The following is a 17,500-nucleotide window of genomic DNA, read 5'->3' as shown; positions in this document are numbered from 1 at the left end:
GATACATAGGAAACACAACCAGGGAGTCAGAGCCGATCAGGTCCCCACGACCTGGAGATACATAGGAAACACACACAGGAAGTCAGAGCCAATCAGGTCTCCACAACCAGGAGATACATAGGAAACACACACAGGAAGTCAGAGCCGATCAGGTCCCCACGACCTGGGGATACATAGGAAACACAACCAGGAAGTCAGAGCCAATCAGGTCTCCACAACCTGGGGATACATAGGAAACACACACAGGAAGTCAGAGCCGATCAGGTCTCCACAACCTGGAGATACATAGGAAACACACACAGGAAGTCAGAGCCGATCAGGTCTCCACAACCTGGAGATACATAGGAAACACACACAGGAAGTCAGAGCCGATCAGGTCCCCACGACCTGGAGATACATAGGAAACACACACAGGAAGTCAGAGCCGATCAGGTCCCCACGACCTGGGGATACATAGGAAAACACACAGGAAGTCAGAGCCGATCAGGTCCCCACGACCTGGAGATACATAGGAAACACAACCAGGAAGTCAGAGTCAATCAGGTCCCCACAACCTGGAGATACATAGGAAACACACACAGGAAGTCATAGCCGATCAGGTCTCCACGACCTGGAGATACATAGGAAACACAACCAGGAAGTCAGAGCCAATCAGGTCTCCACAACCTGGGGATACATAGGAAACACACACAAGAAGTCAGAGCCGATCAGGTCCCCACGACCTGGAGATACATAGGAAAACACACACAGGAAGTCAGAGCCGATCAGGTCTCCACAACCTGGGGATACATAGGAAACACACACAGGAAGTCAGAGCCAATCAGGTCTCCACAACCTGGGGATACATAGGAAACACACACAGGAAGTCAGAGCCAATCAGGTCCCCACGACCTGGGGATACATAGGAAACACACACAGGAAGTCAGAGCCAATCAGGTCTCCACAACCTGGGGATACATAGAAAACACACACAGGAAGTCAGAGTCAATCAGGTCTCCACAACCTGGGGATACATAGGAAACACACAGGAAGTCAGAGTCAATCAGGTCTCCACAACCTGGGGATACATAGGAAACACACACAGGAAGTCAGAGCCAATCAGGTCTCCACAACCTGGGGATACATAGGAAACACACACAGGGAGTCAGAGCCAATCAGGTCTCCACAACCTGGGGATACATAGGAAACACAACCAGGAAGTCAGAGCCAATCAGGTCTCCACAACCTGGGGATACATAGGAAACACACACAGGAAGTGAGAGCCAATCAGGTCTCCACAACCTGGGGATACATAGGAAACACACACAGGAAGTCAGAGCCAATCAGGTCCCCACAATCTGGGGATACATAGGAAACACACACAGGGAGTCAGAGCCAATCAGGTCTCCACAACTTGGGGATACATAGGAAACACACACAGGGAGTCAGAGCCAATCAGGTCTCCACAACCTGGGGATACATAGGAAACACAACCAGGGAGTCAGAGCCAATCAGGTCACCATGAAGTGATGCAACACACAGACATAAAGACACCCACCCCACACAGATACATGCTAATTTTAGCTCCTTATGTAACGTGTGTACTTGTCTCCACCAATCATGTGTTGTGTACTGGCCTCCCCAAGGTAAACACGTTCCTGTACTGAACCCTCCATATTAATAACCAACACATCATCTATAATACAGGCCTCCTTCATAATGAATCACAGAGAGACATGTTCCTGTGAAGACAGCAAAGTCTACGCACACACACACACACACACACACACACACACACACACACACACACACACACACACACACACACACACACACACACACACACCTACCCAAACACACACACCTACCTGATAGCTAAGTGGTAAAGACTGGCAGTGAAGGCTGCACAGATGTTTTAGAAGGTTTATAGTCCTACCACCACCCCCAACACCATGACAAAGTAGACATACCCCCACACACTGCCAGTCCCCTACCCAGTATAGCCAGCACTGTGTTGTCCTTCAGCACCTCCATGGACCCAGAGCAGACAAAGTAGACATACCCCCACACACTGCCAGTCCCCTACCCAGTATAGCCAGCACCGTGTTGTCCTTCAGCACCTCCATGGACCCAGAGCAGACAAAGTAGACATACCCCCACACACTGCCAGTCCCCTACCCAGTATTGCCAGCACAGTGTTGCCCTTCAGCACCTCCATGGACCTAGAGCAGACAAAGTAGACATACCCCCACACACTGCCAGTCCCCTACCCAGTATAGCCAGCACTGCGTTGTCCTTCAGCACCTCCATGGACCCAGAGCAGACAAAGTAGACATACCCCCACACACTGCCAGTCCCCTACCCAGTATAGCCAGCACCGTGTTGTCCTTCAGCACCTCCATGGACCCAGAGCAGACAAAGTAGACATACCCCCACACACTGCCAGTCCCCTACCCAGTATAGCCAGCACCGTGTTGTCCTTCAGCACCTCCATGGACCCAGAGCAGACAAAGTAGACATACCCCCACACACTGCCAGTCCCCTACCCAGTATAGCCAGCACCGTGTTGTCCTTCAGCACCTCCATGGACCCAGAGCAGACAAAGTAGACATACCCCCACACACTGCCAGTCCCTACCCAGTATAGCCAGCACCGTGTTGTCCTTCAGCACCTCCATGGACCCAGAGCAGACAAAGTAGACATACCCCCACACACTGCCAGTCCCCTACCCAGTATAGCCAGCACCGTGTTGTCCTTCAGCACCTCCATGGACCCAGAGCAGACAAAGTAGATGGCCTGCAGGGCGTCTCCCTGGCGGATGAGATACTCCCCCGGGGCGCAGAACGATGTCTTTATGATGAGGGACAGGGAGCGCAGACACCCCCTACTGGCCGACTCAAACAGAGACAGCTGCAGGAGATCCTTGTTCAGCTGCATGGCGATGTCTGCCCTCAACTCATCTGGGAAGTCTTTCAACAGCTACGGTAGAGGAGAGGAGAGGAGAGGAGAGGAGAGGAGAGGAGAGGAGAGACAGTTAGAGAAAAGAGGGGAGGAGAGAGAGAGGAGAGGAGCGAGACAGGAGAGAAGAGTGAGAGCGGGGGAGAGGAGAGAAGATAAGAGATGAAAGGAGAGAGGAGAGGAGAGAGAGGAGGAGAGAAGAAAATAGGAGAGAAGAGGAGAGGAGAGGAGAGAAAAGGGGAGGAGACGAGAGGAGAGGAGAAGAGGAGGAGAGAAGAGGAAAGAAGAGGAGAGGAAAGGAGAGATGAATAAAGAACACATTCCACATCTAGCTACTATTCTATCCATCAAAGTTTAACAAATGTGAACTTTTTCACTTCCTCATTCAATGTATTAACCTCATAGAATAACCATTGGCTAAATCTACCTTAATAAGTAAGTTAGCATTGTGTGAGCCAGAACGGCCTATAGGAAATCTATTTTCGATACAAACTCTGTATGACCGTAACCTAAAATGACAGAGACAGATTGTAACCTTTGACCTGTTCACAGCCTGAGGTCAGATCATAAAACCTGGTAGCTCACCTCGCTGACGTCGATGCCGTTGTTGACGGACCAGGTGGTCTGGAAGCACTCCATCATGCGTTGTTCCAGGGCCTTGGGCAGCCCGTGGACCCGGATAAAGTCCTTCAGGTCCTTGGTACGTGTGTGGTAGAGGGAGCGCCGAGAGTACATCCTCTGGATGATGGCTGTCACGTTACCGAATACCACAGCATGCATCAGGGCTGGGGGAGAGGTGGAAGGGTGGAGAAGGAGAGGTGGAGGGGTGGAGGGGAGGGGTGGAGAGGGAGGGGAGAGAGGGAGGGGTGGAGAAGGAGAGGTGGAGGGGTGGAGAGGGAGGGGTGGAGAGGGGAGGGGTGGATAAGGAGCGGGAGAGGGAGGGGTGGAGAGGTGGAGGGTGGAGAAGGAAGGGGAGAGCGAGGGGTGGAGAGGTGGAGGGGTGGAGAAAGAGGGGGAGAGGGAGGGGTGGAGGGGGTGGAAGGGTGGAGAAGGAGAGGTGGAGGGGTGGAGAGGGAGGCGGAGAGGTGGAAGGGTGGAGAAGGAGAGGTGGAGGGGTGGAGAGGGAGGGGTGGAGAGGAAGAGGGGTGGAGAGGGAGGGGTGGAGAGGAAGAGGGGTGGAGGGGTGGAGAGGGAGGGGTGGAGGGGTGGAGAGGAAGAGGAGGGAGGGGTGGAGGGGTGGAGAGGAAGAGGGGTGGAGGGGGTTGGAGAGGGAGAGGGAGAAGGGTGGAGGGGTTGAGAGGGAGAGGGGTGAAGGGTTGGAGAGGGAGAGGGGTGGAGGGTTTGAGAGGGAGAGGGGTGGAGGGGTTGAAAGGGAGAGGTGGAGGGGTAGAGAGGGAGGGGAGTGGTGGAAGGGTGGAGAAGGAGAGGTGGAGGGGTGGAGAGGGAGGGGTGGAGAGGGAGAAGGAGAGGTGGAGGGGTGGAGAGGGAGGGGTGGAGAGGGAGAAGGAGAGGTGGAGGGGTGGAGAGGGAGGGGTGGAGAGGGAGAAGAAGAGGTGGAGGGGTGGAGAGGGAGGGGAGAGGGGTGGAGAGAGGAAGAGGGGTGGAGGGGTGGAGAGGGAGGGGTGGAGAGGAAGAGGGGTGGAGAGGGAGGGGTGGAGAGGAAGAGGGGTGGAGGGGTGGAGAGGAAGAGGGGAGGGGAGGGGTGGAGAGGGAGGGGTGGAGGGGAGGGGTGAAGAGGGAGGGGTGGAGAGGAAGAGGGGTGGAGAGGGAGGGGTGGAGGGGTTGGAGAGGGAGAAGGGTGGAGGGGTTGAGAGGGAGAGGGGTGAAGGGTTGGAGAGGGAGAGGGGTGGAGGGTTGGAGAGGAAGAGGGAGAGGGGTGGAGGGTTGGAGAGGGGAGAGGGGTGGGGGGTTGGAGAGGGAGAGGGGTGGAGGGGTTGGAGAGGGAGAGAGAGAGGGAGAGGGGTGGAGGGGTTGGAGAGGGAGAGGGGTTGGAGAGGGAGAGGGGTGGAGGGGTTGGAGAGGGAGAGAGAGAGGGAGAGGGGTGGAGAGGAGAGGTGGAAGAGTGGTTGATTGTCTTCACTGGTTCAGCACAGTGCTAATTTGATGGAATTGTTGTTGATCAATTACTGGACAATTGATATTGGTGAACAGTTAGTGGATTCATTCATACAGCCATCCACCCTCCTGCCCTCCCTCTATCCATTCCTCAATCCCACCCTCCCACCCTCCTTCCATCCATCCACTCTCGATCCCTCCCTCCCCCCTCCCTCCTCCCTCCCTCCCTCCCTCCCTCCCTCCCTCCCTCCCTCCCTCCATCCATCCATCCATTCCCCTCCATCCATCCATTCTTGTTTTCTACAGTAATCTCTAAGGATGTGGTCTGAGTTCCAACCCTTTCCAGGGCTCAGACTGGCACAATCTTGGCATCAAAGTGCTTCCTAACTGGCATCCTGCTCTGCCCAGCTGCCTCCGTTGCCATAGCGACATGTCACGGTGTGTCCCTGACACTAGATTGTTTTGGGAGGCAATCCTCAGTTAATCAAAGAGCAAGCCGAGCACGAGAGGCTTCTAACTCTCAACATATTTATTTTGCTGACAGACCTCTTCCAATCTGTCGTCTGTGTGTGGACCACTGGCCTCCTACTAGCTACAGACCTGAAGTCAACATCACATCAACATCACCTCAACATCACCTCAACATCACATCATCATCACCTCAACATCACGTCAACATCATGTCAACATAACCTCAACATCACATCAACATAACCTCAACATCACGTCACCATCATCTCAACATCATGTCAACATCACCTCAACATCATGTCAACATCAAATCAACATCACATCAACATCACCTCAACATCACGTCAACATCACATCAACATCACATCAACATAACCTCAACATCACATCAACATAACCTCAACATCACGTCAACATCACGTCACCATCATCTCAACATCATGTCAACATCACCTCAACATCACATCACATCAACATCACCTCAACATCGCGTCAACATCACCTCAACATCACCTCAACATCACATCACGTCAACATCATGTCAACATCACGTCAACATCACGTCAACATCACGTCAACATAACGTCAACATCACGTCAACATAACGTCAACATCACCTCAACATCACATCAACATCACATCACGTCAACATAACGTCAACATAACGTCAACATCATGTCAACATCACGTCAACATCACGTCAACATCACGTCAACAAAACGTCAACATCACGTCAACATCACATCAACATCACCTCAACATCATATCAACATAACCTCAACATCACATCAACATAACCTCAACATAACCTCAACATCAACCCAAAATCCCCTCAACATCACCTCAACATCACCTCAACATCACGTCAACATAACCTCAACATAACCTCAACATCACATCAACATAACCTCAACATCAACCCAAAATCCCCTCAACATCACCTCAACATCACCATCACATCAACATCACGTCAATATCACATCAACATAACCTCAACATCATGTCAACATCATGTCAACATCACCTCAACATCATGTCAACATCACATCAACATAACCTCAACATCACATCATCATCACCTCAACATCACGTCAACATCACGTCAACATCATGTCAACATAACCTCAACATCACATCAACATAACCTCAACATCACGTCACCATCATCTCAACATCATGTCAACATCACCTCAACATCATGTCAACATCAAATCAACATCACATCAACATCACCTCAACATCACGTCAACATCACATCAACATCACATCAACATAACCTCAACATCACATCAACATAACCTCAACATCACGTCAACATCACGTCACCATCATCTCAACATCATGTCAACATCACCTCAACATCACATCACATCAACATCACCTCAACATCGCGTCAACATCACCTCAACATCACCTCAACATCACATCACGTCAACATCATGTCAACATCACGTCAACATCACGTCAACATCACGTCAACATAACGTCAACATCATGTCAACATAACGTCAACATCACCTCAACATCACATCACGTCAACATAACGTCAACATAACGTCAACATCACGTCAACATCACGTCAACATCACGTCAACAAAACGTCAACATCACGTCAACATCACATCAACATCACCTCAACATCATATCAACATAACCTCAACATCACATCAACATAACCTCAACATAACCTCAACATCAACCCAAAATCCCCTCAACATCACCTCAACATCACCTCAACATCACGTCAACATAACCTCAACATAACCTCAACATCACATCAACATAACCTCAACATCAACCCAAAATCCCCTCAACATCACCTCAACATCACCATCACATCAACATCACGTCAATATCACATCAACATAACCTCAACATCATGTCAACATCATGTCAACATCACCTCAACATCATGTCAACATCACATCAACATAACCTCAACATCACATCATCATCACCTCAACATCACGTCAACATCACGTCAACATCACGTCAACATCATGTCAACATAACCTCAACATCACATCAACATAACCTCAACATCACGTCACCATCATCTCAACATCATGTCAACATCACCTCAACATCATGTCAACATCAAATCAACATCACATCAACATCACCTCAACATCACGTCAACATCACATCAACATAACCTCAACATCACATCAACATAACGTCAACATCACCTCAACATCACCTCAACATCACATCACGTCAACATCATGTCAACATCACGCCAACATCACGTCAACATAACGTCAACATCACGTCAACATAACGTCAACATCACCTCAACATCACCTCAACATCACATCAACATCACATCACGTCAACATAACGTCAACATCATGTCAACATCACGTCAACATCACGTCAACATAACGTCAACATCACGTCAACATCACGTCAACAAAACGTCAACATCACGTCAACATCACATCAACATCACCTCAACATCATATCAACATAACCTCAACATCACATCAACATAACCTCAACATAACCTCAACATCAACCCAAAATCCCCTCAACATCACCTCAACATCACGTCAACATCACATCAACATCATGTCAACATCACCTCAACATAACCTCAACATAACCTCAACATCACATCAACATAACCTCAACATCAACCCAAAATCCCCTCAACATCACCTCAACATCACCATCACGTCAACATCACATCAACATAACCTCAACATCACCTCAACATCATGTCAACATCACATCAACATCATGTCAACATCACCTCAACATAACCTCAACATAACCTCAACATCACATCAACATAACCTCAACATCAACCCAAAATCCCCTCAACATCACCTCAACATCACCATCACGTCAACATCACATCAACATAACCTCAACATCACCTCAACATCATGTCAACATCATGTCAACATTACGCCAACATCAGACGTGTGTTGATATATGATTGAGTTTGGTTGAACCAACTCTGGTAAACACTCCTGCTGATGTGGTTGAACTCTGTGTTAGAATTAGATGGAAAGGTTAAGGTTTATATAACGTCCCACTCAACTCCTTGACCCTCCCTGTCTCCTCCCTGCCTTGGATGGGCAATCTGAGAACACATTAGTTATGGGATGGGGTTGCCATGGTGCCAGGGCTGGGGGCCATGTTTTAGGGCTCATACTTGTGCTTGACCAAGTGTGCTGATAGTGTTTACAGAACCACAAGGCAGGAAGGCAGAGATGTGATAAACTTTCATTGTGGGGGGGGACCGTCACTCTAATGCTTCATGCTAGCCACCGAAACACTGAGTCAGCGTGTCTCACCTCCTAACAGTGAGTCAGCGTGTCTCACCTCCTAACAGTGAGTCAGCGTGTCTCACCTCCTAACAGTGAGTCAGCGTGTCTCACCTCCTAACAGTGAGTCAGCGTGTCTCACCTCCTAACAGTGAGTCAGCGTGTCTCACCTCCTAACAGTGAGTCAGCGTGTCTCATCTCCTAACAGTGAGTCAGCGTGTCTCACCTCCTAACAGTGAGTCAGCGTGTCTGACCTCCTAACAGTGAGTCAGCGTGTCTCACCTCCTAACAGTGAGTCAGCGTGTCTCACCTTCTAACAGTGAGTCAGTGTGTCTCACCTCCTAACAGTGAGTCAGTGTGTCTCACCTCCTAACAGTGAGTCAGCGTGTCTGACCTCCTAACAGTGAGTCAGCGTGTCTCACCTCCTAACAGTGAGTCAGCGTGTCTCACCTCCTAACAGTGAGTCAGCGTGTCTCACCTCCTAACAGTGAGTCAGCGTGTCTCACCTCCTAACAGTGAGTCAGCGTGTCTCACCTCCTAACAGTGAGTCAGCGTGTCTCACCTCCTAACAGTGAGTCAGCGTGTCTCACCTCCTAACAGTGAGTCAGCGTGTCTCACCTCCTAACAGTGAGTCAGCGTGTCTCACCTCCTATGAGTCATGTCTCACCTCCTGTGGTGCAGATGGAGAAGATCTTCTCTGAGTCGGTGTTGGCTGAGACGTTTCCGAAGCCCACGCTGGTCAGACTGCTCAGAGCGAAGTACAGAGACGTCACGTAGGAGCTCCTCACTGACGGCCCGCCTCCTAGCGCCGCCCCCGAGGCCCCTGAGCCATTCACCTGGCTCTGCCCCGCCTCGCTGACGTTCCATTGGCCGGAGCTGAAGGAGGAGGAGAAATCCTGTCCAATCGGCTCAGACCCTGATGTGTTCCAGTGATTGTAATTGGCTGCCAACCCATTCGTTCTAGAAGTGTGCAGCGAATCAGTGACTCCGAGGAATGATGTTAAAGGGGACAGGAAGTAAGGGGTGTCGAGACGTTTTGCCAGTTCATGAAGCCAGCCTGGGGAGATTAGAGAACAGTGTTAATATTTATATCACTTAGTAGAAATGTCACAGAAATGCAAATTCTCCTGCAGTTATTTAATGACCTTTAAGTAGATTGCTGCATGAACATGTGAACCAGACACCACGGACCCAAAGGACACAGTGATTATTTGTGTGTGTGTGTGTGTGTTTGTATGTGTGTGTGTTTGTATGTTTGTATGTTTGTGTGTATGTGTGTATGTGTGTGTGTGTGTGTGTGTGTGTGTGTGTGTGTGTGTGTGTGTGTGTGTGCGTGTGTGAGAATGTGTGTTTGTGTGTGTGTGTGTGTGTGTGTGTGTGTGTGTGTGTGTGTGTGTGTGTGTGTGTGTGTTTCTATGTGTGTTTGTATGTGTCTGTGTGTGTGCATCCGTGCCTTGAGTGCAGTGGTCAGTTGATACTGACTTCTTATTCAGTGTTCATTTATCCTGTACATGCAGAGCCAGACAGCACTGTCTCTCTAGTCCCTGGAGTTGTATATGGTGCTGCAGTATGTTCTGAATGCAGATCCTGTCCATGGTGTTGAAGTATGTTCTGTATGCAGACCCAGTCCATGGTGTTGAAGTATGTTCTGTATGCAGACCCTGTCCATGGTGTTGAAGTATGTTCTGTACGCAGACCCAGTCCATGGTGTTGAAGTATGTTCTGAATGCAGACCCAGTCCATGGTGTTGAAGTATGTTCTGTACGCAGACCCAGTCCATGGTGTTGAAGTATGTTCTGTACGCAGACCCAGTCCATGGTGTTGAAGTATGTTCTGTATGCAGACCCTGTCCATGGTGTTGAAGTATGTTCTGTACGCAGACCCAGTCCATGGTGCTGCAGTATGTTCTGAATGCAGACCCTGTCCATGGTGCTGAAGTATGTTCTGTATGCAGACCCAGTCCATGGTGCTGCAGTATGTTCTGAATGCAGACCCTGTCCATGGTGTTGAAGTATGTTCTGTATGCAGACCCAGTCCATGGTGTTGAAGTATGTTCTGTATGCAGACCCTGTCCATGGTGTTGAAGTATGTTCTGTACGCAGACCCAGTCCATGGTGTTGAAGTATGTTCTGTATGCAGACCCAGTCCATGGTGCTGCAGTATGTTCTGAATGCAGATCCTGTCCATGGTGTTGAAGTATGTTCTGTATGCAGACCCTGTCCATGGTGTTGAAGTATGTTCTGTACGCAGACCCAGTCCATGGTGTTGAAGTATGTTCTGTATGCAGACCCAGTCCATGGTGCTGCAGTATGTTCTGAATGCAGATCCTGTCCATGGTGTTGAAGTATGTTCTGTATGCAGACCCAGTCCATGGTGTTGAAGTATGTTCTGTATGCAGACCCTGTCCATGGTGTTGAAGTATGTTCTGTACGCAGACCCAGTCCATGGTGTTGAAGTATGTTCTGTATGCAGACCCAGTCCATGGTGCTGCAGTATGTTCTGAATGCAGACCCTGTCCATGGTGTTGAAGTATGTTCTGAATGCAGACCCTGTCCATGGTGTTGAAGTATGTTCTGTACGCAGACCCTGTCCATGGTGCTAAAGTATGTTCTGAATGCAGACCCTGTCCATGGTGCTGAAGTATGTTCTGTACGCAGACCCTGTCCATGGTGCTGAAGTATGTTCTGAATGCAGACCCTGTCCATGGTGTTGAAGTATGTTCTGAATGCAGACCCTGTCCATGGTGTTGAAGTATGTTCTGAATGCAGACCCTGTCCATGGTGTTGAAGTATGTTCTGTACGCAGACCCTGTCCATGGTGTTGAAAGCATGTTCAAAATAATGTCCATGGTACTGAAGTATGTTCTGTACGCAGACCCTGTCCATGGGACTGAAGTATGTTCTGTACGCAGACCCTGTCCATGGTGTTGAAGTATGTTCTGTATGCAGACCCTGTCCATGGTGTTGAAGTATGTTCTGAATGCAGACCCTGTCCATGGTGTTGAAGTATGTTCCGAATGCAGACCCTGTCCATGGTGCTGAAGTATGTTCTGTACGCAGACCCAGTCCATGGTGCTGAAGTATGTTCTGTACGCAGACCCAGTCCATGGTGCTGAAGTATGTTCTGTATGCAGACCCTGTCCATGGTGTTGAAGTATGTTCTGTATGCAGACCCTGTCCATGGTGTTGAAGTATGTTCTGTATGCAGACCCTGTCCATGGTGTTGAAGTATGTTCTGTATGACACCTGAATCTCACAGAGCTGTGATTATCATGTAGAGACAGAGAGACAGAGAGACAGAGAGACAGAGAGAGAGAGAGAGAGAGAGAGAGAGAGAGAGAGAGAGAGAGAGAGAACATGGTCTGCTGTCTCTCCCAGCCCTTCATCTTCTTTCTCATGTAATCTACCTTCCAATAAACCCCTGAGACACCCTCTCTGCATCCCAATTCTCTAGCCCTTTGACTAGTGTGCACTGTTCCTTGGTTTCAAATACTATTTGAAATCATTTAAAATACTTTGGCTGTGCTTGATTGAGCTTGCCAGGTGCAACGGAACCAATAGAATAGTCACAAAAGTGCAAACTCCATTCATCCGACACTCCAGCCAGGCTAAAGCAAATGCTCAAAATAATTGAACGATTTCAAATACTATTTGAACCCACGTCTGATATCCTGGTGTCTGTGAGTCTGAGGTGATATTAAGGTACATGTAGCCTCGGGGTGATTGAGGACAGTATTGCAGACACACACACACACACACACACACACACACACACAACACACACACACACACACACACACACACACACACACACACACACACACAGAGAGAATACAGTGGTTGGCTGCTAACTGACAGACAGAGGACCAGCTAACTGACAGACAGAGGACCAGCTAACTGACAGACAGAGGACCAGCTAACTGACAGACAGAGGACCAGCTAACTGAGAGACAGACAGAGGACCAGCTAACTGACAGACAGAGGACCAGCTAACTGACAGACAGAGGACCAGCTAACTGACAGACAGGGGACCAGCTAACTGACAGACAGGGGACCAGCTAACTGACAGACAGAGGACAAGCTAACTGACAGACAGAGGACCAGCCAACTGACAGACAGAGGACCAGCTAACTGACAGACAGAGGACCAGCTAACTGACAGACAGAGGACCAGCTAACTGAGAGACAGAGGACCAGCTAACTGACAGACAGAGGACCAGCTAACTGAGAGACAGACAGAGGACCAGCTAACTGACAGACAGAGGACCAGCTAACTGACAGACAGAGGACCAGCTAACTGAGAGACAGACAGAGGACCAGCTAACTGACAGACAGAGGACCAGCCAACTGACAGACAGAGGACCAGCTAACTGACAGACAGAGGACCAGCTAACTGACAGACAGAGGACCAGCTAACTGACAGACAGAGGACCAGCTAACTGACAGACAGAGGACCAGCTAACTGACAGACAGGGGACCAGCTAACTGAGAGACAGACAGAGGACCAGCCAACTGACAGACAGAGGACCAGCTAACTGACAGACGACAGAGAACCAGCTAACTGACAGACAGAGGACCAGCTAACTGAGAGACAGGGGACCAGCTAACTGAGAGACAGACAGAGGACCAGCTAACTGACAGACAGGGGACCAGCTAACTGAGAGACAGAAGACCAGCTAACTGACAGACAGAGGACCAGCTAACTGACAGACAGGGGACCAGCTAACTGACAGACAGAGGACCAGCTAACTGACAGACAGGGGACCAGCTAACTGACAGACAGAGGACCAGCTAACTGACAGACAGGGGACCAGCTAACTGAGAGACAGACAGAGGACCAGCTAACTGACAGACAGAGGACCAGCTAACTGACAGACAGAGGACCAGCTAACTGACAGACAGGGGACCAGCTAACTGACAGACAGGGGACCAGCTAACTGAGAGACAGAGGACCAGCTAACTGAGAGACAGACAGAGGACCAGCTAACTGACAGACAGGGGACCAGCTAACTGAGAGACAGACAGAGGACCAGCTAACTGACAGACAGAGGACCAGCTAACTGACAGACAGGGGACCAGCTAACTGACAGACAGAGGACCAGCTAACTGACAGACAGAGGACCAGCTAACTGACAGACAGACAGAGGACCAGCTAACTGACAGACAGAGGACCAGCTAACTGACAGACAGAGGACCAGCTAACTGACAGACAGAGGACCAGCTAACTGACAGACAGGGGACCAGCTAACTGAGAGACAGACAGAGGACCAGCTAACTGACAGACAGGGGACCAGCTAACTGAGAGACAGACAGAGGACCAGCTAACTGACAGACAGAGGACCAGCTAACTGACAGACAGGGGACCAGCTAACTGACAGACAGAGGACCAGCTAACTGACAGACAGAGGACCAGCTAACTGACAGACAGACAGAGGACCAGCTAACTGACAGACAGAGGACCAGCTAACTGACAGACAGAGGACCAGCTAACTGACAGACAGAGGACCAGCTAACTGACAGACAGGGGACCAGCTAACTGAGAGACAGACAGAGGACCAGCTAACTGACAGACAGAGGACCAGCTAACTGACAGACAGAGGACCAGCTAACTAACAGACAGAGGACCAGCTAACTGAGAAACAGACAGAGGACCAGCTAACTGACAGACAGAGGACCAGCTAACTGAGAGACAGACAGAGGACCAGCTAACTGACAGACAGGGGACCAGCTAACTGAGAGACAGACAGAGGACCAGCTAACTGACAGACAGAGTTACCAGCTAACTGACAGACAGAGGACCAGCTAACTAACAGTCAGAGTTACCAGCTAACTAACAGTCAGTGTCTTCAGCTAACTAACAGACAGAGGACCAGCTAACTAATATTGAACGAAAGAAACAGTTCCAAGGACAAGAGAATAAAAAGGGAGAGTAGGATGGAGTCATATGTATGGAAGAGCACAAACTGATCATTGTTTGTTACAAAGGTCATGTTGCTGGCTGTGATGCTAATATATAACTGTAGAAAATAGAAAACAGCTATCCAAAGTCTTGTGGTTGGATATTGTCATTCTGGAATCAGGGCTGGACAAACAGCTCAACACTGCTGGAGTTACCATCAAGGAGTAACTGTGTCTTTACATGTGTGGAGTTATCATCAAGGAGTAACTGTGTCTTCCATTGTGTGGAGTTACCATCAAGGAGTCACAGTGTCTTCCATTGTGTGGAGTTACCATCAAGGAGTAACTGTGTCTTCCATTGTGTGGAGTTACCATCAAGGAGTAACTGTGTCTTCCATTGTGTGGAGTTACCATCAAGGAGTAACTGTCTTTACATGTGTGGAGTTACCATCAAGGAGTCACTGTGTCTTCCATTGTGTGGAGTTACCATCAAGGAGTAACTGTCTTTACATGTGTGGAGTTACCATCAAGGAGTCACTGTGTATTCCATTGTGTGGAGTTACCATCAAGGAGTAACTGTGTCTTTGAGTGTGAGGAGTTACCATCAAGGAGTAACTGTGTCTTCCATTGTGTGGAGTTACCATCAAGGAGTAACTGTGTCTTTACATGTGAGGAGTTACCATCAAGGAGTCATTGTGTCTTCCATTGTGTGGAGTTACCATCAAGGAGTCATTGTGTCTTCCATTGTGTGGAGTTACCATCAAGGAGTCATTGTGTCTTCCATTGTGTGGAGTTACCATCAAGGAGTAACTGTCTTTCCATTGTGTGGAGTTACCATCAAGGGAGTCACTGTGTCTTCCATTGTGTGGAGTTACCATCAAGGAGTAACTGTCTTTACATGTGTGGAGTTACCATCAAGGAGTAACTGTCTTTACATGTGTGGAGTTACTATCAAGGAGTCACTGTGTCTTTACATGTGTGGAGTTACCATCAAGGAGTCACTGTGTCTTTACATGTGTGGGAAGTTGCTAACTATCCAATGTCCCAATAGCTCTTCATTATCATTGAACTAATAACTAAAATACCATTTAATAGGTTTTCGTGTGTGTGTGTGTGTGTGTGTGTTTAGTTTGTTGCCAGGTTTACCCACCATTATCCCAGGAGCTCAGGCTGTTGCTCTCGATCTCCTTGCGTCCGATGAAGTACCAGACGCAGGCCATCCAGTGGGCCAGCAGGGCGAAAGTAGACATGAGCAGGGTGAGAACCACGGCTGTACTCAGAGTAACGCTCCAGCTTCTGGAGCAGCCTCAGGAGACGCAGTAACCGCACTGTCTTCAGCAGGTGGACCCCAAAGTACTGCACAGGGAACAGGAGGGAGGGGAGGGGTCAATGGTCATTGGTATTGACAGAGTGCATGTGTGTGTGTGTGTGTGTGTGTGTGTGTGTGTGTGTGTGTGTGTGTGTGTGTGTGTGTGTGTGTGTGTGTGTGTGTGTGTGTGTGTGTGTGTGTGTGTGTGTGTGTGTGTGTGTGTGTGTGTGTGTGTGTGTGTGTGTGTGTGTGGTGTGTGTGTGTGTGTGTCTTGAAAGTTGGAAAGTTTGACAGTTGAGTGATGCCTTTGAGGTGTTGTTGTGAGAAATGTTCTTGGTTCGGGATCGATGACACAGCAGGAGGCTGGTATTGATACGTCACTGGACACCATTAAAGCCTGGGGAGACTCGGTGTGACTGATGGCTCAATCGTCTCACACAAACATGACCTATTCCTCACACACAGACAGACACACCCCAGTCCCTGGCTGGCTGCACCCCCATGTCCTATGAAGCCCTTTGGTCAAAGAACAAAGTGATCAGTCACCATTCTGCGTGTGTGTTTCTATGTACAGTACCAGTCAAATGTTTGGACACACCTACTCATTCAAGTGTTTTCTTTATTTTACTAATCTCTTCTTTGTAGAATAATAGTGAAGACATCAAAACTATGAAATAACACATATGGAATTATGTAGTAACCAAAAAAGTGTAAAACAAATCCAGATATATTTTATATTTGAGATTCTTCAAATAGCCACCCTTAGTCTTGATGACAGCTTTGCACACTCTTGGCATTCTCTCAACCAGCTTCATGAGGTAGTCACCTGGAATGCATTTAAATTAACAGGTGTGTCTTGTTAAAAGTTCATTTGTAGAATTTCTTTCCTTCGTAATGCATTTCAGCCAATCAGTTGTGTTGTGACAAGGTAGGGGGGTATACAGAAGATAGCCCTATTGGGTAAATGATCAAGTCCATATTATGGCAAGAACAGCTCAAATAAGCAAAGAGAAATGACAGTCCATTATTACTTTAAGACATGAAGGTCAGTCAATGTGGAAAATGACAAGAACTTTTAAAGTTTCTTCAAGTGATGTTGCAAAAACCATCAAGCTATATGATGAAACTGGCTCTCATGAAGACCGCCACAGGAAAGGAAGACACAGAGTTACCTCTGCTACAGAGGATACGTTTCATTAGCACCTCAGATTGCAGCCCAAATAAATGCTTCACAGAGTTCAAGTAACAGACATCTCAACATCAACTGTTGAGGAGACTGGTGGAATCGAGCCTTCATGGTCAATTGCTGCAAAGAAATCACTGCTAAAGGACACCAATAATACGAAGCGACATGCTTGGGCCAAACAACACAAGCAATGGACATTAGACCAATGGAAATCTGTCCTTTGGTTGCATGAGTCCAAATGTGAGAATTTTGGTTCAATCCGCCAAGTTTTTTTGAGATGCAGGGTAGGTGAACGGATGATCTCCGCATGTGTATTTCCCACTGGGAAGCATGGAGGAGGAGGTGTGATGGTGTGGTGGTGCTTTGCTGGT

The 17,500-nt window shown here is 48.8% G+C and overlaps 1 pseudogene; it reads right to left on the bottom strand.

Annotated features, from left to right (window-relative positions):
* Positions 1–17,500, bottom strand: part of LOC135572515 (potassium voltage-gated channel subfamily H member 3-like) — a 47,964-nt pseudogene that overhangs the window by 28,809 nt on the left and 1,655 nt on the right.

Source organism: Oncorhynchus nerka, linkage group LG2 (genome assembly GCF_034236695.1).
Source record: "Oncorhynchus nerka isolate Pitt River linkage group LG2, Oner_Uvic_2.0, whole genome shotgun sequence".
NCBI classification, from domain to species: Eukaryota; Metazoa; Chordata; class Actinopteri; order Salmoniformes; family Salmonidae; genus Oncorhynchus; species Oncorhynchus nerka.
Note: the sequence above shows the minus strand (reverse complement) of the source record. Positions and strands in the feature narration are given on the sequence as shown.